The following is a 26,164-nucleotide window of genomic DNA, read 5'->3' as shown; positions in this document are numbered from 1 at the left end:
TTCTTCTTTCTTTCTCTTCCTTTCATTAACGCTTTCCTTCCCTCCTATTCTTCTTGCAACAGCAAGGACATATGCACAGAGAGCCAGGCATTATCTTCTGGCAGCGGTCCAGCCTACACCCAGTCCAGCTACCTGGTCACCCTCCAGGGTGGAGAATGGAGAAAGGCACTGAGCTGAATACATGCACCCCTTTCCTGAGGGCTCTCTTTAGGATGTCACTCTTTGACATCTGTACTCAACCAAGTCCCTCCCACAGTGCCTAACCTGGACAGAAGCAGCCTCCTCTTGTGCTGAGAGGAACATCGTCCTCTTCAAGTCTCCCAGTGCACCTCACATCCCTCAGACTTCAGCCACTGCGGGTCTGGCCCTCGCTCCATGTTCTCAACTCTGACCAAAGCCCCTAGGAGTAAGGGTAACATTCTGTATTCTGGAATGGAATACTAATACTTCTTTAGTGAGACCACAAAGAGTTATTCCCATGTTTATACCTGCCCTGCTGAATGACCTAGAAGAAGTCACCTAATCTCTGTGAACTCCATTTCCTTCTTTCAGAATGAGAAGAATAACTGGCTTATGGAATTAAGTATCTGGCACATAATAGGTATAGTAAGGATCAGCCAGCAGACTTCTTGGCTTCCTATCTCCCTTTTCTCCTGTTTTCCAGCCTGTGCATTGTTCCCTGGTTGTCCCACCTCACCCTTGTCTTGCCTGAACATGGACCTTTATACAAATGATGTGGTCTCAAGCCAGAGCCTGGCCACCCTCCATGATCCCAGCTGGGCCAATGCTTGGGGCTGTCCGTCTGATTCCCAGTGCTGTGTTGCTAGACAGCAGCACAGGATTGGAGGGAGTACCCAGAGTATACAGACAGACAATGAAGGAGCCAGAAACTACTGTTACTGGGGCCAGTGTGAGCAACTCCTCAAAGCCCACATCAGTATTCCCTAGGATGAGATCCAGAAATTTTGGGCCCAGAGTTGATGTGGAATGGCTTGAAGTGGTCTGATAATTTAGTTAGTATAGCACAGTGGACAAGGACATGAATTTTGAAGACGGACTGTCTAGGTTTCAAACTGGCGCTGCTATTTTCTGAATCTATAATGTAGGGTAAATTACTTAACCTCTCTGTGCTTTAGTTTCCTTATCTATAATATGTGGCTAATAATATTACTTCATAGGATGACTGTAAGGTTTTAATTAAGTCACACTTGTAAAGCATTCAGAAAAGTGACAGTCTGTCCAGAGGCATTTAATAAATGTGGGCTCCTTTTATCATTACTAGTATCATTACTATTGGAATCATTATCATCACCATTATCAAAGTGTGAGAACCAGCAAAGCTGCTGCACATAGTGGGTGAAAGAATTGATTGATAAAATAGAGGTGGATATATGAAATAGTTTACATAAAAAATAGATACAATAAAACTGAAAGCAATAGCAATTGATAGGAGATAGGAGACAAAAATCAAATTAGGAAAGAGGAGAAAATCAAGCATAAGCTTTGCTGTGAGCTTCCTAGTAACCCACGGCAGAAAGGGAAATCCAATAAGACATGCCATTATCATGATTTAGTGCTAGGAAATATATAATATCATCACTAGAAACTTCAGCTCTAAGAAGGTCTTATCATAAGAATATTTGGTTTGATTTTTTTTTTTTTTTGCAAATCCAAGATTTCAGGTTTCAACTCCATAAGAAAAGAGAATTATAATGAGATTTGGAAAAAGTATCATAGTAAAAATGGTTGAAGGAATGTGAGCTCTTTAACCCCCCAAAAAAGAAATGGTTGGAAGAAACATGATGTTCCCTTTGAAAACTTCACTACCACATGAAGTGGGGAGTAGCATTGTTCTGCAGTGTTTCTGAAAACAGAACCAGAACTCCATGGTGGAATATCTCAAGAATATAAGTTGAGTTTCAGCTAAAGACATAAATTCACACAAACTCAAGTAATCCAACAGTGCAGTCAAGTGACCCATGAGGTCTCTATCCATGCAAATGTTGTCTAGATGGCCAGCCTTCAGGACTATGCCGGAAGGCTCACTGCATTGTCAGGGAGCATAGCGATGGCTCCTGAAACCCTTTCTTTCATATTCTCCAAGTTTACAGAAGATGGGAACAGATTATCAAAAAGAGAGACGAGCTTGTCTCCCTCGAATGTGGATTAATGACTCCAACAAAACCATTCCCTACAAAGCTACTCACTTAGAAATCAACAGATAGTCTGGCTACCAAGTCACTTTTTAAAATTACTGTTTAAAATAAAGACTATTAGAAAATCAATTGGCTAAGCAATTGTCAGTAGATTTGGGGCAACCCTCTCCTCGTTGGAAGTGAGTATATTACCTGCCACCAACCTCCTCTATGTGTCCCAGTTAAAATCAGCACAAGGAGGTGTATATCCCCCAGGATCCCACAGCCCCAACCCAGCTCTCTTCCATCAGGGCACTTATCACCTGTGCTGCTGTCCTCTTATCCTCAGCAGAGCTCCTTTGGGCAGTGCCATCTTGTTCAGCATCATATGAGCAGTTCCAGTGGAGAGCTTGCCCCATAACAGACATCTTTAGCTTATAGTTAGGAGCATGCGTTCTAGAGTCTGACTGCCTGGGTTTGAATTATGGCTCCATCATTTACTGGCTCTGAGGTTTTCAAGACTCCGTTTCCTTATTTGTAAAATAGGATTGATCTGAGTACCCCCTGCACACTTAGACACACACACACACACACACACACACAATTGTAGTATAAGTTAAATAAGAAAATAAAAGTTAAGCTTTTAGCATAGTGGTTGCTTAGCATATCAGGGATTGGCAAACTATTTCTATCAAGAGTCAGATAGTCAATATTTGCAGTTTTCGATGGTCTCTGATACAAATATTCAGGTCTGCCATTGTAGCATGAAAGCATCCATAGATAATAATACATAAATAAATGTGCATGTTGGTATTCCAATACATCTTATTTAGACAAACAGGTTGTGGGCACAATGTTTGCCGATCTCTATAATTATATACAGCAGCAAGTCAGATGACCAGAAGGAAAATTTAAGCAACCACAGAGGCAAACAGGAAGAAACAAGGTGATAGAATGGTGGTTTCAGTAGCAGCACCCAGTGGTTAAGGATATGGGCTATAGAGACAGGAAAACCTGGGTTTAAATCTGGTTTAGATGAATGGTATACACTCTCTGAGCCTTGGTTTCCTCATATATAAAATACAAAGTGGCAAGTAAATGGGACCTATCTCAAATGGCTGATATGTGTGGATTAAAAGAGATCATGAGACATAGTGCCAGGCGCTTAGTACAATCTCAATAAATGTGACCAATGGGAACGTTGATGGCAAAGTGACTGTTGAGCTGAAATAAATCAAATTGACTGATGGCATCTCCTTCCCTTAAGGATGCCCAGAGAGTATGACTCATTAGGGAGAGCAAGGGCTTTTGGTCCTGAAAGTGCCTGGCATCCTGCCTTGAGCCTTCTATTTCACTGTCTGTAAATGGGATCAGTATTCCCAGCTTTCTCCCTGCAGAGGCAGCTGTAATGGGACCATGGAGGGAGATCTTGCCTAGAAATATGATGTCAAGTCGGCACCAAAATCAATGATTGCAGTCTCCCTACGTGTCAGAAAGGAGCCTTCTCAAGTGGATCTGAGAAGAGCAGGGCCAAAAGATCAGTAACGGAGAATATGAATTTTTGTCCACGGCTGTACAGAGCCACTTGAAGACTCAGGATTGGAACAGGTCTGGGAAGGCCCTTGGCTTAGATTGCTTTGTTTGATATTAGTGTCCTGGAAATGGACCTCTGTGCATATCACATTTTATTCGGGAAGATATTGCAATCAAAGATGAGGTTCACAATGTTCCTTTCCATTCCTTGTTGACACATGAAGACTGCCTAACAAATGGGTCTTCCTACTGTTCATATTGTGCTTTTTTGTTTTGTTTTGTTTTGTTTTAACTCTAAAAGATTTTATTCCTTACTTTTTTTTTTTTTAAACAGGTTTTCCAGAAAAAAAAAAGTATCTGGACTTTTACAGCACTAATTAGTGTTATCAGGCATCTCTTCCCTAATCATATAATAATTGGTATTGATTTTCAATTTATGTCATCTCTCTCCATTAACTTCATGGGATTCTCAAAAAACTACCTATCTTTTTTTTTTCCCCCAGCCCTCGAAATCATAAACCTGTTTTTCCTTTCCTTTCCCTTCCCTCCCTTCCTCCCTTTCTCCCTTCTCTCTTCCAGTTTACTTCTACCAAGCACCCAGTGTGTTCCCTGTGTGCCAAACATCATGCTGGGTATCAGGGATACCTTTAAGTTCTCAAGTCCAGAGAATGAAATGGGCAAGTTACAGACATTATGGTACGAGGCAAGCTCTAAACAAGGTCAAGCTATGCTGGAAAGCCACCTTCACTGTGCCTAATCTGTTGCTGTAGTCAGGAAATTCTCCCCGGGGAAGGGAACCTGGGCCATTCCTTTAAGGATGAGTAGGAATTCAAGTATGTGAAGAAAAGGAAGCCAGAGATTTGAGGATGTGCCTATTTTAAATAGGGAAATGAAAGTTGTTCCTTTCACCTGAACTGGTTTACTGTAGTGAGGGCAAAGTCAAGTGGCAAATATCAGAAGAAGACTGGTGGACAGGAAATATGAAGGATTCTATAGGCCAAACAGATCTTCTGGATCTTAGGTAAAGTGCACAACTATGAAGTAAACTTAAACATCGAGTATTTCTGTTTTGGCTGTAGTTATCTCAAGAATGTTGTCTTCTTGGTTCACTATTACTAATTAGAAGCTTTAATTAAAAGTTATACATGGCTTTGATACATAGAATGATGAAATAAGTTAATCACGAATAGATAATTATAAACTATGCTGAGTGTTATGAGAAAAAAAATGGGGTCTTATGATAGAATAATAGGGAGACCAAATTTCCATCAGGGGTAAGGCAAGTGCTTTCTGAAGAAGTGACATTAAAGTTCAGGAGGGATGGTGAGCATTACCAAGGGATTATCAAGCGGTAGGCATAGAAAGAAAGTGCTCCAAGCTAAAGAGTACTCTTCATGCCAGTCTTGAGGCAAGAGGTATTGGCCTCTGTAACAGATAAATAAGGCCAATCTAGCTGGAGTCCAAGGATCAGGACAACAGTGGCCCTAAAGGGAAAAACAAGAGCAATAAGATTGGTCTGGTCCTGAAAGCCATGTGAAGTCTTTTGGTTGATTCTGAAAGCAATAAGATGATTTTAAGAGTTTTAAATGGTGTGTATTTGGGAGGAAGGGGAGAGAGAGGGAGACACCCAGAGACAGAGAGACAGGAGCACATTTGTGTTTTGAAATGACTTTTGTTGTCATCCTGAGAAGAATGGGTCGGATCAGTACAAAAGTAGAACTGGGGCGACAGCAATGTGACTATTACAGTCAACCGGGTGAGAAATGGAAGTGGTTGGACTGGATAGTAATAATGAAGATGGTGTGAATTGGATACATTTAAAAAATTATTTTGGCTAAACTTCTTAGTAGATGGGTTATTGGTGGTGGGGGGTGGGCAGTGGGGAAGATGTGGAGTGAGGAAATTAATTTGATTGGAGTTGACTTGAGTTGGAAAACAATATTCTGAGTCTCTTAGACTGATGACTTCAGCTAGGGTTTTCCAGGCCCACTTGAAGGGATTTTCCTGGATCCTCTCAGCCCTGGGCTATGATGTAACCATACTGGCTTATGTCTTTTGAGAAGGAACACACCTTCTTCTTCTATGTGGTGACCATCTTGTAGGAGCCTGTGGCTCTGTGGGCAGTGATGTCTTCTCCTGCTCTCAGGTTTGGAACATGAATGGTGTGTACCATCCCATCTAAAACACCACCCTTTGGAAGAGAAAGATCACCCAGGCATCCAGTCAAGCAAACTGCTTGGTTCTCTAGCTCGCTATGCAAGATTACTAGAGGAGCCATGATTGAGATGAGACTACGTCTTTACTCACAAGGATTACACTACACTCTTTTTAGTATTTAGAAATACTAAAAAGACCTAGGAAAGTACAGGAGAGTAATAATAGATTAATCCAGTCATGTGTTAGCTCCCTCCAAAAGGAGCTGAGGAACTGCTAAGAAGTGTCATAGGAGTGAAAAGACATGATAATAACCAGTATCACCGAACACTCACTACAGATCAGGCTCTGTTTTAAAGGTTGTAAATGTGATTCCATTTAATCCTCAGAGCTACACAGTGAGCCCCACTTTAGGAAGCTGGGGTACAGAGAAATTGAGTGACTTTTCTAGGCTCCCATAGCAGCAAATAGTACAAGAGTTTGAATCAGAAATCTGTCTCAGAGCTCATGCTCCTGGCTTCTATGTGTTTAAGTCAGGAAGAGTAGAAGGCCCATTGTGGGGAAGGCCTTGATCTGGGCTGGAAAAGTAGGAAATACTGAGTCTTAATTGCTCTATAGGCTACACGCTCCTGAAGGTCTATAGGACCACTCGGGAACTAAGGTTTTCAATGTAGTGCTGGGTGTTTTATAGAGTGGAGAGCCCTCTAAAAAGGGTTGTTCCTGCTCATGGATATATTCCTTCCTCAAATCCTTCCCAAACACCCTTTTCTGTAGGAGATGGGACGGGTACTGAGAATATAGCAGTGAGCTGCTATATTCACAAGCTAGTGAGGAGTCATAAAAGAAAAGGGTTTTTTAACAGCTGAATAATAATCCAATGAAATCTTGCATTTGCAACAATGTGGATGGATCTTGAGTATATTTTGTTAAGTGAAGTAAGTCAGTAAGAGAATGACAAATACCATATGATCTCATATGTGGAATTTAAGACAGAAAACAGATGAACATAAGGGAAGGGGGAAAAGAAAAAAAGGAGAGTGGGAAACAAGCCATAAAAGATTCTTAAAAACAGAGAACAAACGAAGGGTAGATGGAGGGACGTGGAAGGGGATGGGTTAAATGGGTGGTGGGTATGAAAGAAGGCGCCTGTTGTGATGAGCACTGGGTAATGTATGTAAGTGTTGAATCACTGAGTTCTACTCCAGAAACCAATATTGCATTGTATGTTAACTAAGTAACATTTAAATAAAAAAAAAAGAGAAGTGTTGATTTAAATGCAATGTGATAACCACCCACCACAAGGAAGTCACATGCTATAGGAATCCACAGGAGTGGCATGCATCCCTGATGTTTTTGTGGTAGGTTGAGTGTGAGATATCACGGAAAAGGTATTTCTTCAAAGGAAGGTATATGAGCATGGAATATAAGTAGGACTTAACTAGGTGAAGGGTTTGGGGGTGGGCAAAGGGGAAGGGAAACACTTCAGGAAACCTTAGATACAAAGGCCTCTGAATATGGAACTAGAAGGGAGCAGATTCTTAGAGAACCAGAGGGTAGAAGGTGTTCAGGACAGGCATGAGACCAGAGGTAAGTATAGAAAAAGGCTGATGGGGGCTTTATCACCTAAGTCAGGGAGTTTGGGCTTCGCTCTGAGCTCAGTGAAAAGCTTCCCATGGTGGGGTGCCTGGGTGGTGCAGTCAGTTAAGCATCTGACTCTTGGTTTCAGCTCAGGTTGTCATCTTAGGGTCATCGGATCAAGCCTCATGTGGGGCTCTACACTCAGTGCAGAGTCTGCTTGAGGTTCTCTCTCCTCTCCCTCTGCCCCCCTCCTTATGCTCTCTCTCAAATAACTAAGTAAATCTGAGCAAGGAAAGGAAAGTTAAGGAAAGATAAAGGAAAAAGTTTCCAATGGATTTGAGGGAAGAAGGTAATATGTTTTCTGGGGCAGTCTGGATTCTTTGTACATTTTGGGGGTTAAAGTGATGTGTTGATGGAGTCTTTGGCAAGAGGCCTGGTGATCTGGGCCCCAGGAAGTTGTTTTGTTTGGCTCTGAGGAGGGTTTTCCCTCTGAGGCTTAATGGAAGTTGTCCCTCCTCCCTTTTACATTGGTCTTGCCAAGTAGATGAGATGTGTTTCATTTTTTAAAGAGCTGCTTGTTCCCTCTAACTCAGCTACCTGTGGATGGGATGTCTACCAGTGCATTCAAACACACTTTCAAGGTCTCATTTCTGGGTAGCTTTCATTAACAGGTACTGGAGGGAGGCAAGCAGAAGGGCAGGAGGAGAACCTGTAGGGGTGGGGAAGGGAAGGACTGGCCAGGATCATGGCCTTTACTGTGCCGGCAACCTCATGAGCCCCCTCAGCACATCCCTTTCTAATCCCATGGACTACCCCCTCTAGTGAGGGCTCCTCAGTCAATTAGGAAGACTCCCCACCATTTAAATGGGCAGTGACCATCTGACACAGACACCACGGGTGGTCGCAGCTCACTGAGCATTAACTATATTAGCCACACCAGAATTCCCTACAGTAACACTTTATGGAGATAATTGTGGGTTAATTACCCCCCAAATCACTCCTAACAAAGATCCATTTCCATGTGGGAGTGTCTGGATGGAGGTCTAGGGGGCACCTTTGTGATTGTTCTCCAAACAAAGCAGTTCAGTTATAGGGAAGGAACTGGCTTCTGGAACCAGGGAGACCTAAGTTTGAATCCCTGCTCTTCCTGAGCAAGCCGTGGAAACTCTCTGACTGAACCTCAGTTACTCATTTACAAAACGGAGATACTAGTCCTAACCCTCTTACTAGCCTGTGGGCAGAACTAGATGAGGCAGTGGAGAGCATTCGGTGAAATGAGAAACCACTCTTTTTTTTTCTACAGTGAGTTTAGTAAGCATGTAAACCCACATGCATTCAGAGTAACTTAGGTGAGGGAAGCAGGCTGGGGGGAAAATTGGCAGTGAGAAAAATGCCATCAAGGGGACGGCTGCCACTCAGAGGCAACCCTCATTGTCAAATGATATCCAGGTCTAGTATGATTAGAGCTAATGATTTTTTGAAAGAAACCGGAATTTGGTGTTAAATTTCCCAACTTTTATTGTTGGTAACTAATTTAAATTCTTAAAAAATTGGGGGGCCAAACCAAAAACCTCTGATAGCTGCCCCTTTGTAACCTCTAGTTTCTCCTTTCTGCAAGAATAATTTAAAACTGGTTTCTAAGTATAAATATCTTCAGGCTTCCCCAGGACAAAGCATGTTGGGAGCAGTCACAAAGGAATGAAGTCCTTCCAGGGTAACACAACTCACTCACCAGGCCCTGTGTATGGGTTTGTATGATATCCAGAATCAAGTGGAAACAGAGAGGTGTGGGCAGGGCATGGACAGATGCGCCATGTCATATACTGTGGTAGAGGGGATCCAGGAGGTGGCCAGCAAATTGGCCGGCAAAACTACGCCTAGTAGTTCCAGACCATCCCTGTGTGCTTTGCTTGCCACGGCTGCAATGTGGCTCCTTTGTGCTTTTCAGACTTGAACCAAGTGAGAATACTTCAGGGTACCTATAGCAGCCAGGGAATTTTTACTGACAGGGGGATATTTAACCACTCATTTCAGGAGTCAAATTGATTCCCTAAAATCAATTCTCTTGAACCTGACTATATCTAAAATGCCTGTTGCCTTGGGAAAACCTCTATTCCATTTTACCCATCAACATTTTCTCTTATGCTATGTTTAGTATTTTAGCAGGTTTAGAAGTGGATAGAGTACTAATTGCAAATGAATATGAGGATATTTTTCTCGTGCTGAGACTTACTAAGTGGTTCCAACTGTGACCTTTTTTCACTAATTCTTTAATTCACTCAATAAGTACAGAGTGTCTACTACATATCAGACATTGTGCAAAGAGATTTGGACAGTCAGAAAGTTCTGAGACCAAGTAACAGGCTTCAATGCTTGCTAGAAGAGCTGCGGTTTCCTCATATGTAAAACAGGAATGATAGTAGAGCTAACTCCTATGATGTTCAAAGGATTACACAAGGCAGTATATGCTTATGGCCAGAATTCAATAAGTATTAGCCACCAAATGATCATTTGTCTTAATTATCACCACAAACTTTAGGGTACTACTATTATCTCCATGTCTGATAGAGGAGGAAACCGAGTTTTAAAGCAATGATTTAATCTGCCCAAGGTCACACACCTAGGAAGTCTAAAGCTAGGGTTAGCTAGTCACTGAAGCTCGTTGTTTTCAATCAAATCGCCCTGCCAGGGGCAAAACATTCCTGGCCTCCCTGCTTCACTGTCAAAATGAATTAGAAGCAATCTTAAATTTAAGCTCTGTAAAGACTACAGGGGATTTAGAGGCTGAGGAAGAAAGACTGCCAGCCAGTAACCTTCAGCTGGAAATGCATAAAAGGGCAATGATCATGGTGCTGAGAACGAACACAAATGCAGTGTAGGGGCAAATACTAGCATTCAGTAAGTATCTATTGAATCCTTCTCTGAGCCAGGCACTGTCCTTGTCACTGGGAATGCAGCAGCAAACAGAGCAGAGTCATTGCCCTCATGGAGCTTGTGATCTATTGTGAGCCTGTAGATGAAAAGATGTACAAATATAAATTGGGATTTTACAAATGTCAATCAAGGTGAAGCAAAAGATGTAGCTAGAAATGCATCTGGGATCCACATCTGATGGCCATTGAGGTGTTTTGTTCACTAATGAAATGGCTTTCTTGCTTACTGACAGGCAACTTGGCTTTGCATTCCATTTACATTATTCTCTGGGCTAGATAAATCAAGGTGTCCAGGTCATATTAATAAGCCCTATATTAGGAAAAGAGCCTGCTTTCACCTGGGGGAAGTAACAATACATCCAGGAGGGAGGTCTTGGTAAGATTCTTTTGGCCATTTCTCTTTCTTTCCTTCTTTTTTTTTTTTTTTTGAAAAGATACATGCACCCTTACATTTATTGTAGCATAAATTACAATAGCCAAGGTATGGAAACAAGCCAGGTATCCATCCAGAGATGAATGGATAAGGGCTGCCCTTCAGCCAAATGACCACCAAACGACCACCTCCCTGCTTGCCTAGCCCGGGGTCCCTGCCTGCACCCCCAGATTTCTGTGTTCTTCCTGTACCCCTCTGCTGTTGTCATACCCCTGGCCAGAGAAGCACCAAGGAGCAAGTAGGGATCCCAGTCATCCTCCTCGTCCTCCTGGGAAGGCACAGGCTGCAGCCCCTAGGCCAGGAATCCAGCGTGTGGGAGAAATTCCAGTTGGAAGAGGAAGTGCAAGACCATTTCTCCCTCTCTTGTAGAAGTGCCTGATAACTGGGTTCGTGCAGAGAAGGAGCTAGAGTCTGTGGCTTGTTTGCCTGGAACATTTTAGAAAGTTAAAGTAGTTAATGATAATGGTAACTACTGCTTAATAAAGACTATTTGCCAGACATTATGGTAAATGCTTCACATACATTATCTAATTTAATCCTTGCAAACAACCATGTACAAATTGAAGTGCAATTATGCCTATTTTACATATGAGGAAATTAAGGCTTAGAGAGGTCAGAGCTTTGCTCAGAATCAGCTGGAAATGGCAGAGAGGCAAATGAAGCAGTCTGACTCTGTCTAGAGCAGTGGTTCTCATCCAGGGGCAATTTTGACTCCCAGGAGACATTTTAGAAAGTCTGGTGACATTTTTGGTGTGACAGTGGGGAGAAGGTTACTACTAGCATCTAGCAGACAGAGGCCAGAGATATTCTAAACATCCTACGATATATAGGACAGCTTCCTGCAATGAAGAATCATCCAGACCAGAATGTCAATAGATCTGCAGTTTAGTATCCCTACCCCAGAGCCCTGGTGCTTACTACTGTTCTATCCCCATAACTAAACATCTTTTTACACAGGCATTGTTTGGTGAAACATTTGTATTTTATAAAAGATTCTCAATCTCTGTTAATGTGTTGTGTTTACATCCTCACTTACTCTGTCTTCATCTAAGCACCTATGGAACAATTTAGATCAAGCCATTCCCAGGAAAAGCTTTTAATGAACCGAACAAGAAAAACCCCAGTGGGTTTTGTAGTCCCATTTCAGTTAAGGTTCAAGTTCACTAATGCCGGGAAGGAATTCATTAGAGTCTTGTAGGCTGTAGGACAAATGTTAATAGCTTCACCTTTAATTTAAGCCAGGCTTTATTTTTATAGCCTGGCTTGATAGCAACTTTCCATTGATAGCAACTGGATTTATTAAAGCATTTCTAACAGCTGTGGAAAATCAATAAAGTACGTAAGCACATTCTTGTGCTATTTGCATATACAACTCTGACTCCTCAGGTATGTTTAGACATACTCATATGTGCTCTAAGAATATGCTTCCGTCTATTCTATGTTTAAAATGTACTTTCAAATCAGGACATTTGGTCTTCTGAATGTGGTCCCAAGTTATGAGATAAGTTAAGGTCGGAATGATTAGAGAAAGGAATGCAAGTAAATTCCACCTGCAAGGGGAATGAAATTCCTCAAAATATATGGGTCCTGGATGGTGCTTTTGCTTACTCATAAAGTCAAGTAACTTATTACAATGTGAACACATGATTGGGCTTACACTACACATTAGACCAGATGGAGCTAGCAGACATATACAGGAAAAACTCCATCAAATAGCAGCAGGCATGCATTCTTCTCAAGAGCGCGTGAAACAATCTCCAGGATAGATTTTACGTTAGGTCACAAAACAAGTCTTAATAAATTAAAGAAGATAAAAATCACATCAAGCATTTTTTTTTTCTAACCACAATGGTATGAAACTAGAAATCAAGCTCAAGGAGAAAACTAGAAAATTCACAAGTATGTGGAGATTAAATAATATATATACTTCTAAACAACCAATAGGTCAAAAGAGAAAACAGAAGTTTTCTTAAGACAAATGAAAATGAAAACACAACATACCATATCTTATGGGATGCAGCAAAAGCCATTCTAAGAGAAAAGTTTATAGCAATAAAACAGACATTAAGAAAAAAGAAAGTCCTCAAATAAATAACTTGACTGTATACCTCAAGAAAGAAAAAGAAAAACAAAATTAAGCCCAAAGTTAGCAGAAGGATGAAAATAACAAAGATCAGAGCAAAAATAAATGAAATAGATTCTGAAAAGACAATGAAACTAAGAGCTTTTTTTTTAAAAAGATGAACAAAATAGATAACCATTAACTACACTTACCAAGAGAAAAAGAGAGGATTCAAATGAATAAAATCATAAATGAAAAGAGGAGACATTACAACTGAAGCTACAGAGAAACAAGGGATCTTAAAAGACTACTATAAATAATTATATACCAATAAATTGGACATCCTAGAAGAAATGGATAAACTCCTAGAAATGTATAACCTACAAAGACTGAATTTCTCTCTCTCTCTCTCTCTCTCTCTCTCACACACACACACACACACACAGATACACAAAGGAAATTCTGAACAAACCAATTACTAGTAAGCATCCAAAATATTCCAACAAAGGAAAATTTGGAACCAGATGGCTTAATGGGTAAATTCCACTTAACATTTAAAGAAAAACTATTACCGATTCTTCTCAAAGTCTTCCACAAAAAAATAGAGGAGGGAACACAACCGAACTCATTTTATAAAACCAGCATTGTTCTGATACCAAATCCCAACAAGAGTACCACAAGAAAAAAAAATAACTATAGGCCAATATCCTTAATGAACACAGATGCAAAAATCCTGAACAAAATATTAACAAACCAAATCCAACAATACACAGACAAAGATCACACACCATGGTCAAAGGGGATTGATTCCGGGGATGCGAGAATGGTTCAACATCCACAAAGGAAACAACATGGTAAACTAAAGTAACAAAATGAAGGATAAAAATCATTATAATTATCTCAATACGTGCAGAAAAAGCACTTGACAAAATTCAACATATTTTTATGATTAAAAACTCACAACAGACTGGGTATAGATGAAACATACTTTGACATAGTAAAGACCACTGAGAAGTCCAAATTTAACATCAAATTCAAAGGTGAAACACTGAAAGCTTTTCCTCTAAGTTCAGGAACAAGGTAAGGATGCTCACTCTCACCACTTCTATTCAATATAGTCCTAGATGTCATAGCCAGACTGCTCAGACAAGAAAAAGAATTAAATTCTGATTTCTGCAAATCAGAAAGGAAAAAGCAAAATTGTCTTTATTTGCAGATGATACAATATTCTACATAGAAAATTGTAAAAACCTACACACACAAAAAAAGCCCTATTAGAACTAATTAGCACATTCAGTAAAGTTACAGGATACAAAATCACTATTTAAAAACCAGTTGCATTTCTATACACCAACAACAAACTATCAGAAAGAGAAATTAAGAAAGTGATCCAATTTACTGTAGTGGAAAAAAGAATAAAATACTTTGGAATAAATTTAGCCAAGGAGGTAAAAGACCTGCATACTAGAAACTCTAAACATTGATGAAAAATTGAAAACAACACAAGTAAATGGAAATATATTCTATATTCTTGGATTAGAAGAATTAATATTGCTAGCTTTGTGCAGTGGCAGTATCGTAGCCAATGAGGTTTATCCGAGGCACGATTATTGCTAATTGAGAAGAATTAATATTGTTAAAATGTTCATGCTACCCAAAGTGATCTATGGATTCAATGCAATCTCTCTCTCTCTCTTTTTTTTAAAGTATTTTATTTATTTATTTGACAGACAGAGATCACAAGCAGGCAGAGAGAAAGGGGAGGAAGCAGGCTCCCTGCTGAGCAGAGAGTCCAATAGGGAGCTGGATCCCAGGACCCTGGGACCATGACCTGAGCTGAAGGCAGAGGCTTTAACCCACTGAGCCACCCAGGCACCCCTCAATGCACTCTCTATCAAAATTCCAGTGGCATTTTTTTTTTTTTGCAGAAATAGAAAAAAATTCTAAATGCTTTATGGAACCACAAATAGCCAAATATGCCCCAAATAGCCAAAGCAATTATGTGAAAGAAAAACAAAGAGGGTGGCATCTTTCTCCTTGATTTCAAAGTACAATTCCATAATTGAAAAAGTATGTATTGGCATAAAAAAAGACAGATAAATGGAACAGAATGGAAATACAAGAAATAATCCCATGCATATATAGTCAATTAATTTATGAAAGAGGAGTTAAGAATATGCAATGGGGAAAGGGTAGTCTCTTCAATAAATGGTGTTGGGAAAACTGGACAGCTATAGACAAAAGAATGAAACTGGACCCCTATCTTACACTATACACAAAAATCAATCAAATGGATTAGAGTTGAATTCAAGAGCGGAAACTATAAAACTGGAAGAAAACATAAGGGGATAAGCTTCTTGGCATTGATCTTAGTAATGATTTTTTTTTTTTTTGATCTGACACCAAAAGCAAAAATAACCGGTGGGACCACATCAAACTCAAAAGCTTCTGCACACAAAGGAAATCATCAACAGAATAAAAGACAACCTGTGGAATGGGGGGAAATATTTGCAAACCACATATCGGATAAAGGGTTAATATCCAAAATGTATAAGGAATCCATATAGTTCAATAACAAAACAAAGCAAAACAAAAAACAAAAAACAATAACAAAAGCAATACGCCAATTAAAAAATGTGCAGAAGACCTGAATAGGCATTTTTCTCAAGAAGACCTAAAGATAACCAACAGGTGCATGAAAATGTGTTCATCATCACTAATAATCAGGGAAATGCAAATCAAAACCAGGGAAATATCACCTCACATCTGTTAGCATGGCCATCATAAAAAAGACAAGAGATAACAAGCATTAGGGAGGATGTGGAGAAAGGGGAATTCTTGTGCACAATTGGTGAGAAAATAAACCAGGTAACCAATATGGACAAGAATATGGAGATTCCTTAGAAAATTAAAAATAGAACTACCAAAACAATCCAGCAATCTCACTTCTTGGTTTATATCCAAAGGAAGTAAAATCATTATCTGAAAGAGACACCTACCCTCCCATGTTTGTAACAACAAGTATGTTCCCAAAGTGTGGAAACAAATGTCTATTGAAAGTAAAATAGAGTATATCTATGCAATAGAATATTACTCAGCCTTAAAAAAAAAAAAAAAGGAAATCTTGTTTGTTGTGGTAACATAGATGAACCTGGAAGACATTATGCTAAGTGATATAAGTCATACAGAGAAAGATAAATACCACATGCTTTCACTTTCATGTGGAATCTAAAAAAAAAAAAAATCAATTCCTAGAAACAGAAAGTAGAGAGACATTTGCTAGAAGTTAGAGGGTGAGAGAAATAGAAAGAGGTTGGTAAAAAGGGTACAAACTTTGAGCTCTATGTTGAATAAGGTCTGAAGACCTAATATGTAACATGGTAACTATAATTGATAACACTATATTATATAATCATAATTTGCTAAGAGGGTAGAACGTAAGTATTCTCACCACACACACACACACACACACACACACACACACACACACGAGGTCAGTATGTGAGGTGGTGGATGTGTTCATTAACTTGATGGGAGGAGTCCTTCCACAATCTACACATTATATCAAATCGTCACATTGTATACTTTAAATATCTTTACAATTTTATTTGCCAATTATGCCACAATCAAGCTGGAAAGAAAAATATTGATTCAGGACCAATGTTACAAAACTAGGGATATAGTGAATTATGTTTGCATTTGTCCCTCATTTTATAGGTTTCAACACATTTTGACATGATTGCCTTATACCTTGAAAATAACCCTAAGGTTATTACCCACCCCATGTTTCAGATTAGAAAAAGGTTCAGAAAAATTGGAAAACTTGTCCAAGATCACAGAATTTGGCTCTGGTAGAGAAAGCCATTGTCAGGCACTATTGCTGTCATAATTACCAGCCCTTACAGTGAGCAAGGTCAAGCCAGTCCACCTGCCTTCAGCAGCTGCCGCTAATGGTGAAGAGACTGTGAATAATTTCCCCACCTATGCCTACATTTCTAAATCCTTCCTTCTTGATCAGAACTCAGACTTAATGTGTTGGCCAGTATAACAAGAGCCACTTACCATATGAAGCTGCTTAAACTAAATTGGTTAAAATTAAATGGAATAAGAAATTCAATGCCTTGGTCACATTAGCCAGTTTCCAGTGCTAATAGCGACATGTTGCTAGCAGCTACCATATTGGACAGAGCAAAACATTTCCCCCTGTTGACCAACACTGGATCTAAGTGACTAAATGAAGGAAATAAAACCTGTGAGATAGTATTTCAGAGAAGTGTTATTCAATTTGCAATATTCTTTCTTAAATGGAAATGTTTGCTTTTCTTAAAGAAGAGGTTTAAATGTTTGTTATGAACCCACTCTCTGGTATCAGGCTGGAGGTATTTAACTTGTGTTAAAATATATGACAGTCCTGCAAAGAGGGTCTGATCCACTTTATGGATGAAGACGCGGAGGTTCGGTTACTTCACCAGACACATGTCTTCTAAGAGGTAGAGGAGGAATTCACATTCGGATCTGCTCTCCAAATCCATACACCTACGTCACTCTACACCATGAGGCCCTCAATAAAAATAAGAACTTTGATTCTGCCCCAAAGTCCATATCACTTTGAAGAAGACACACTCCAAGATCATCACTTACAAAGATTATTACCAAGATTCGGAGTGTTTGGAAGGATCTGAGTGGATAAACAATAGCCGAATCGCACAAGACACACTCCTTTTCTAGGGCCTCATCCTCTCATTTTTTCTTTCCTTTCATGCAACCAATTCCCCCTTGCACGACTTGAGTTAAGAAAAGACGCTCCACTTCTGCACCAGCATTGTTTCTTTGGGATTCTACAGGTCAGCAGGGGGCCTTTCTCTCAGCACTTAAAACAGGTTTGCCATGGAATAGTTGTGGTGCCAGAGCTCACTCTTAATGGCGCCGGAGCCAGGCCTGTTTCCACGTCTGTGGCTTGGTTTAGCAGAGCCACATGTTCTTATGACACATCTTCCTGGCCCAGATGGTTTTCTCAGCTTTAGACGATTAGTATCAGAAATCCAAATCCCAGGTCTGTCCACTTACAAGAAAGAGGAGAATCGCAATACTGGTATCTAATTGGCAGAAGTGGCCATCTGAGAGAAGCAGGACATTTCTCTGAGAGAGTTGCCTCATGGAATATGTGAGAGAATTTTCTTGTTGAGCCCTGAAATTACATAGGCAAGGTCACTACAAAGTCATTGGAAATTGCATCTCAAGACAGTTCAATGGCAAGGGACCAGCCCCTCACTGCTGATTTATTGCTTACTCTTTCAACTCTTTTAAAAAGATCAGCAGATAGATTGTGCTGCCTATAGTTGGAGACGTGCTTACTTTTTCTCAGGCCTGATTCATAAAACATCACTGACCTGTTTTTGGCACCATTCCCTTCTGTTTCAGGGAGCTTCTCTGAGGTTCATATCACTGTTTAGTTCTGAGTGAAAACAGTATGCCATATTCTCGGCAGGTAACCATAAAGGGGGCATGGCCACAGAGTCTCCTCGATGAACCATTATACCTGCCAGTGATGAGACTAAGGGAAACAGAGGCAATTTTAAGTGGGATCCTGGAGAATTGTGGACTAATGACCATGAACTTTTTAGGTCACAGCTTTCTAGAGAATATGTCCCTTCTGCCTCTGGTGAGGTTACCCGTTCTGGTCTATCTGGATCGTTGGCCCTCTCCAGTCCACTCATTCAGTTTAATGTCCAGATCAGCTTGACCATCTGCCCGCTGGGCACTTGTTTGGGCAAAGCACAAACTCTGAGTCCTGCGTACATTTGAGATGTGTGTTATCTGGAGGTGAGATGGAAAAGCAAAACCCCTTGGTCCAAGGTCCCCTGGAAAATGATTTCTACCTTTCTTGGTGCTCCTTGGCAAACTTGTAGGCAGCTATGGTTCTGGCTGCTAATATTTGGGTGGTTTCCTTTTTTTTTTCTTTCTGGGTTTACATTTTCATTAGTATTTTTACTTCTTTTTATTTTACATTGACAAAACAGCCCCTCTTCAGTTCACTTATTTAACAGTTCAGGTGTCACTATGCTTAAAAGCAGATGATTAGAAATATTATTATTAATTTAAGAGGTTTTGTCTTCCTCAGAACCTTATTAAGGCTATGTTGCATTCCACACACATACAGATCTTGGATGGCTGTCTTTATCATAGAAACCCCTCGTGACTTCTCTTTTCATGCAGTGGTGTTCGTGAGCCATCTGGGTCAGTGGAACTTTTAGAAGCAAGAGCTCTTCCCCCTACACTTAGCTACACATAAAATTGCCCTCCATATCCAGACTAGGGGATGTTTAATGTGGCCAGTGACATTTTTCCAAGTATGTTTATTACCTGCTGAGACAGTTCCTCTGAGACAATTTGAGATAAAACTTTAGGAGTAATTATGCTTTAGGAGGACATAATGTCCTTCAGGCTTAATTTCACACGATGTTAAATCAATTCTCATGTTTAATACTTTTCTGTATTCAAGTTAAAGGGCACGATTTTAAATTTTCCCATCATTAGCCAAGAAGTTGGTGCCACATAAATGGTAGAAACTGACTGCACGTCCTTTTCCTAGTTGTGCAAAACCAGCACAAGATGGAGATGGTTTAGGTCACCAACTCATATCCACAAGTTCCTTAAAAAGTCTAGACACCACAAAAAGAAATAAAGAGAAGGATGTGACTATTGGAGAAAATCAACTATTGGAGACTATTGGAGAAATAAAGAGAAGGATGTGACTATTGGAGAAAATCAACTATTGGAGACTATTGGAGAAATAAAGAGAAGGATGTGACTATTGGAGAAAATAATGCTCCATCGCTTTTACTTCCAAAGTGCCACAGGGCTACTAAACATCTTCTTGTTTTTGTTTCTGTGTGGTTTGCTGGGTCAACATTGGTGTCTTCTCTAGCATGGTTTTATCATCCAAGATCTCTGAGACCAGAGGGCAAGGGCTAACTGGATACCCATGTGTGTCAGGTTGGCCAGCAACCAAAGTGCTTTGTTCTTTTAAAAAATAGCATCTACTGAAAAGACTCTTGATGTGAGGGACCCTGGATATTAGAAGAGGAAAGTGATTCTTTCTTCTGCTATGATGGATTTTTTTTTAAAGATTTTATTTATTTATTTGACAGATAGAGACCAGAAGTGGGCAGAAAGGCAGGCACGGAGAGGGGGAGGAAAGGAAGCAGGCTCCTGAGAGCAGAGAGCCTGATGTGGGGCTCGATCCCAGGACTCTGAGATCATGACCTGAGCCAAAGGCAGAGGCTTTAACCCACTGAGCCACCCAGGTGCCCCTATGATGGATTTTTTTGTTTTGTCTTTCAGCTGTAGGCCAGGCCATTCCTTCTATCTATCTATCTATCTATCTATCTATCTATCTATCTAATTTGAGAGAGAGAGCATGAGCAAGCAAGAGAGAGTGGGGAGGTCGGGGGGGAGAGGGAGAGATGGAATCTCATGCAGACTCCTCACTGAGCATGGAGCCCGATGCGGGGTTCGATTTCACAGTCCTGAGATCACGACCTGAGTCAAAATCAAGAGTCAGACACTTAACCGACTGAAGTACCCAAGCATCCCTCTTCATTTTTGAGTAGAATATATATTGCCTTTCTCAGCTCAGAGGTGGCTCTTTTTTGCATGTCCTTTCTTGTTATTTGTTGACTTTCAGGACTGTTACTGTGATTGCAAAGGTCTTAAATAGTTTTTAGCTGCACACAAGTTTATCTTTTGTTGTATGATGAGTATGTGTGTGAATACATGAGTGTGTTTTCTTAAGGTCTTATAGGCATCAACTTTCTCCTCTATCTTTAAAACTACTGTAATATATAATTATCTCTGTCTACCTAAATTCCTTATATCAGAAACAGAATTCTTTTGGTGTCACTATGTGTGGTGGAATGTGTGTGTGTGTGTGAGTCTGTGTGTGAACCTTCATTCATGTTGTATTATACTTCTAATGCATGGAGGGGATAAGAAAATGGAGTTTCCTGGTTTATTGCCCAATGCCCAGTTTTCAATAAAGAAGGTTCAAAGGAAGCAATAGCAGAAATATAGCCAGAGTGTCGAAATGTTTTTACAAGAGGTGATTCTTTTTTTCCCTTTCAATCAACTCATTTGAATAGATTACTTAATTAGCATTTATTGTTTGTGAAATTCCTTGTCCAGAAGTAATGTTTTAGGGCCTACAGTTTTGACGAAAGGCAATTTAGTGGGTGATAATCTTGTATAGAATTTTCAAATTGATTTCTTGGCAGTAAATTGTTCCTCAATTGTAGTGCCTTCTTAACTCTCATTAGATACCAAAGCTTCTTTATAAATGCATTCATAACCATTAAAATGTCGTCTCCAGCTTCCTGTCATTTGCAACTGGTCGTAACTTCAGGCACAAATGTTTAAAGGACAACAATACTTTTACTATTTCATTAGTGTGTGAAGAGAGTCAGAATGTGCTATTGAAGTTTATAGAGCTTTGCAGTTCCTGATGGAAACTGTTTGGTTGTACTCATCCCAAGAGTAAAGATAACCTTTCTCTTTGTACACAGAGTTGCTTCATTTAAATTCCACTCTGCTTGAGTCTGATTTATCAGGCTGATATATGGCTAGGGCAATATAGAGCCTCTCTAGAACCTGTTTATGATTTCCCTGCCCTCCTCTTTCCCCGTGAATTAGAGCAAACTCAATGCCAGGGAAACTCACTGACAGTAGAGTACTGGTTAGTTCTAATTTTCAACTGCTTCTCTGACTCTTTAGAAGATGGCACTTATTTTGAAGATGGAGAAACAGGTACAGGCTGAATTTATATGTCTCTTAAAAATAAAAAAGAAAATGTTATTTAATTTATTACCAAAAAGGAACTCTAAAAAGTTTGCCAAAAACAAAAACAAACATACTAAAATTCCCTATGAAATTTGTAGCAGTTTATAGGCTTTTTGCTTTATGGAAGTGAGTAGTTTATGAGAAGAGTTATTTCAAACTTTGTTATTGAATTCAGTGAGGATGGTGTGGAAATCATGGCCTCTATCTGGACATTTAGACTGAGACAAAACAGGTCTAAAAAATTATCTCACTGATCTAACCCTCTCGTTTTATCAATGAGGGATTAGATACATTGGTATTATAATAACAGACACCATACCGAGCCCATTTAAGAACTTTTTATGGACTGAGCAAGGGCCATGAGAACATTATCTCTTTTATCCTCAGTTTTGGCTACCAAACTGTTACAAAGTCGGTGGGAACATGTTCATTTCTACAGATGAAGAAACAGGTTCTTCAAGCTTCTTGACCACAACACACAGCAGGTGGGTGGCAGACTTGGAGTGACACTCTAGGTTTACTGAGGATTCTGGTTTGAATGAAGTTTTTGAGTAAAGAAACAAAATTCATGCTTTCATTTCTCAAAAGCTATATGGTATGGATGTCTTCTGGATTTTCCATTCTGAACACAACCCTTTGAAACAAGCCTTAGCTTCAACAAAACTCCTTTATTCTCTTTGATCTACTTTCCTCCTACACCTATGATTTGTTGATTTTTTTTTTAAGATTTTATTTATTTATTTGACAGAGAACACAAGTAGGCAGAGAGGCAGGCAGAGAGAGAGAGAAGCAGGCTCTGCACTGAGCAGAAAGCCCAATGCGGGGCTCGATCCCAGGACCCTGGGATCATGACCTGGGCCAAAGGCAGAGGCTTTAACCCGCTGAGCCACCCAGGCACCCCTGATTTGTTGATTTTCAAACTGATGCTTCCCTCATGCTATGTCCTAAAGCTCGAGAAGACTTACCCCCCCCCCGCCTTCTGAATCTTTTATAACCTGGATTAGTAATTTTTTCTTCCTTAACCTTTCTTAGATTAATCTCATTCATTCTCTCATTCAGAAAAGAAAATAATAGTGAGGGCTTACTCTAAATCAGGAACTGCTCTCCGGGTATATCAGTGAACAAGACTGACAGGTTCCTGTTTTCTGGAGCTCATACTCTTGGGTAGAGGGACCATTAGAAAAGTGCTGAATCGAAGTTCAGAAGATCAGGGCTAAACCAGAATGTGAAAACTAGCAGATGTAGTAAATGATTATTTTTAATTTGGCCTGTAGAGTGTCCTAAAAGTTCAGTTAATTGGTAGTATATTAAAACTAAGAGATTCTACATAAAAAAAACAATCTGGATTTCTGGGATCTCAATGGTGACCTGGGTCTATGTACCATAAGGTACCAATCCACAATCCCTTCGATATGAATGGTTCTGTGCCCTTTGAATGGAACAGGGCCTTTCATTACCTCTGCCCCAACCATACTTAGGCCCAGCAGCTACACTCATTTACATCATCTGTTGACCCCTGCAGACACTTCAGATTTTGTGATCAGCGGAGTAAATGATTTGTAGAGTCTCTCCAAATATTGACATGGCTGTGGTTGACTTGCTTCTGGCTTCCCATGACACCACTGTGGCCTCTCCCCTCCTCTGGTCCCCTGGACCAGAGCTGGCAGTCAGACAAAGAAATCTGTGTGGATCCAAAAGAGATTGGATCATCACAGGGCAATATGGAGGCACATTCATTCCCTGAATAACAACCAGTTATTCTTCCTACCAGGGTCATCATTTATTATCTCTTCCAGGCCTTGATGTTGAAGCCCCCTACTTAAAAATTTTCCAGAAATATAGTGCAAGTTATTAAAACCAACAAATCCAGAAAACTGGAAATTACCTCCGGTAAGAGCCAAGTAAATCAGAAGTGAATGAGGAGAGAACTTTTGAGCAAAAGCAAATAAAGTGTGATAATATTTGGAGAAATAATGCTGATTATTTGTATTCCTAGAGTTTGTTTTGGGTTTTATTTTGAAAATATTGACTTAAATTTGGCAGTAGAAGCAATAAACAACAGCTAAATATTAGTTGTAGATCTATTGCATATTGTCTATCTCCCCTAATTTAACCCACTATTCTCATTTAGTTAGGAAATGGAAACCCAAGGACGTTAAGTAATTTGTCCTAGGTCATCTAACTGATCTATTTAATATCTCAAATGTTTTAATGATTTTGGCTTATTTCTCAGTTTGTCTGACCATATGGAGAAATGATCTGGGGGACTGACAGAGATCACACACACACTCCATTAGTATAAAACTTATATAAACAGAGCTGCAATCTCCACTCTCTGGGGTTGAACCGAACCTTTCCCCCACTCTACGTTATCGAGATCTATTTTCAATATTTATAGAAAATTTCAATCTTGATCATTTAAGCCATATAAAACCATCAAGGACCAATGATCAAGGTATTTTACTGAGGAATCTACACAGGGAACCAGATGGTATACCAAAAGCAAACTGATAAATAAATCTATGAAATGTAAATGTGGTATCGGTGATTGGGACTTTGGTCCCCACAGTAGGTCTAAGAATATAATTTGGTTTGGAAAAATAATCTAATAGGGCAAATCCTACCTCTCAAAAATTTTTGTGCTGAATTCTGTAAGATTATAAGTAATATGTCACAGTAGACCAGAAAGATTTAAAAAGCTCCTTGATTGTCTCTTTCTCATTTTCTCATGTTTATACTCAAACATAACCTGGAGAACTCTTAAGGCAGAACAAAGGGTCATCCAGTAGTTAATGAGAATTCAGACTAGATTTGAGATCTTCCTGACTCTTATGTTTTACTCTGCCAGGAGGAAGCGTAAGCTACTAAAATTCTGAGAATAGGGTTGTCAGAGTGTAGGACTCACAAAGAACAGATTTAAATGAGCTTTTTCATGCCTAAATGTGAGGCAAAATAATTCCAGGTTTTTTTGTCAAAACAAGAACCTGTTGAGGTACCTGGGTGGCATAGTCAGTTGAGCATCTAATTTCTTGGTTTTGGGTCACATCATGATCTCAGGCTTGTGAGATCGACTCCAGCATTGGTCTCCACACTCATTGCAGAGTCTGCTTAAGATTCTCTGTCCTCTCCCTCTGCCCCTCCTCTCTTTCTCTCTCTAATAAAAAAATAAATCTAAAAAAAAAAATAAATTTAAAAAATGAGCCTGTTATTTATGACCCATGTCTGCATACATGTGGATCCAAGGAACCACCACTTTGGCAGGGACTCTTTTGTCAATGTCTCTCTGGTCACACTGTGTTCCTGGCCCTCCCAGATATCCCTGTCCCAGAGGTGAGGAAACCTTGCTGTGCAGACGCAAAAACTTGGAGTGGTGAGAGCAGTATAGTGGAGTGATCAAGAGTAGTAGGTTTGAACCATGGATCTGCCACAAGCTTGTCCTTGGGCAACCCATTTCTGTCTCAATTTTCTCACCTATAAAATAAAGATACTGATAGTACGTCTCTTGCAGTACTAATTTGTTTGTAGGATCAAACAAATTAAATCCTTTAAAATGCTTAGAATAGCACCTGCACATAATAAGGTAAAGTTAGGTTAGGGGCTGTTAAATATTATTTCAAAATGTCAGATATTGCTTTTATTTTTTATTTTTTAAGGATTTTATTTATTTATTTGAGATAGAGAGCGAGAGAGAGAAGAGGGGAAAGAGAGAGAGAGAGAACGAGCAAGGGGAGAATCACAGGGACAAGCAGACTCCTCACTGAGTATCAGGGAGCCTGACTCGGGACTCAATCCCAAGACCCTGAGATGATGACCCGACCCTAAAGCAAATGCTTAAACAACTGAGCCACCCAAGCACCCCCAGATACTGTTTTTAATAACAACAGTATTTGAAGTCTCTTCATGTGCCAGGTGTCAACCAAAGAATTTAGTATATATCAAGTCATTTTGTTTTCAGAATATATAAGCTATATCTACAGAATATACAAATTAATATGATTATTATCTCTATTTTCAGTTGAGAAAGCTGAGGCATAGAAATGTAATACACTCAGGTCACACAGCTATTAAGTAATGGAGCCCAAACTTAAAATTAGACATCACTATGGAACCCATGCTCTTAAACACTATGCTATAAAAAGTTGCAAGTCACCTTTGTTCTTACTCTTCCAAATCTAAGATTGAATTCATTAATTGCAAATATGTTAGATCCCTGAGAACGTGAAAAAAAAAAAAAGCCTATATTGCTTCTTTATTGCCCACAATTTAAGACCAGTGAGGTTGATATAAGTAAGCCATCAAATCATAGCATTTCCTGGACAAAGACTCAGTCGTTTTAGCAAAGGGAATTTCACAGCTACCAATCTGGCTAGGGATTCCAGGTGCTTCTTACCCGCTTGTTTTCAATTGCTCTCACTAGTGTTGTCTCCCTAACTAGATTATAAATTCTTGGCAGGCTAGACCATGTTTATGCAACAGTTTATCTCCCACAATACTCATGAGT

General features: G+C 39.7%; 2 protein-coding genes and 1 pseudogene across 9 annotated transcripts in view; 2 read left to right on the top strand and 1 right to left on the bottom strand.

The window, feature by feature from the left end:
* Positions 1–26,164, top strand: part of DOCK2 (dedicator of cytokinesis 2) — a 412,101-nt gene that overhangs the window by 234,963 nt on the left and 150,974 nt on the right. The gene's annotated exons all lie outside the window — the stretch shown is intronic.
* INSYN2B (inhibitory synaptic factor family member 2B) overlaps positions 1–26,164 on the bottom strand; it is a 116,159-nt gene that overhangs the window by 32,601 nt on the left and 57,394 nt on the right. Inside the window, exon 1 of one of the 2 annotated variants that reach the window (XM_004737629.3) lies at positions 265–429. The exons of the other annotated variant lie outside the window; for it this stretch is intronic. The gene's annotated coding sequence lies outside the window, so the exon portion shown is untranslated. Of the gene's footprint in view, positions 1–264; positions 430–26,164 lie in introns of those variants that run through there. 2 annotated transcript variants of the gene reach the window in all.
* Positions 14,385–14,564, top strand: LOC123390855 (annotated as a pseudogene).

The sequence above is a fragment of the Mustela putorius genome, unplaced genomic scaffold (assembly GCF_011764305.1).
Source record: "Mustela putorius furo isolate JIRA1106 unplaced genomic scaffold, ASM1176430v1.1 tig00000145_pilon_pilon_pilon, whole genome shotgun sequence".
Lineage (NCBI taxonomy): Eukaryota > Metazoa > Chordata > Mammalia > Carnivora > Mustelidae > Mustela > Mustela putorius.
The sequence above is the reverse complement of the archived record's forward strand: the minus strand, read 5'-3'. Positions and strand labels throughout refer to the sequence as shown.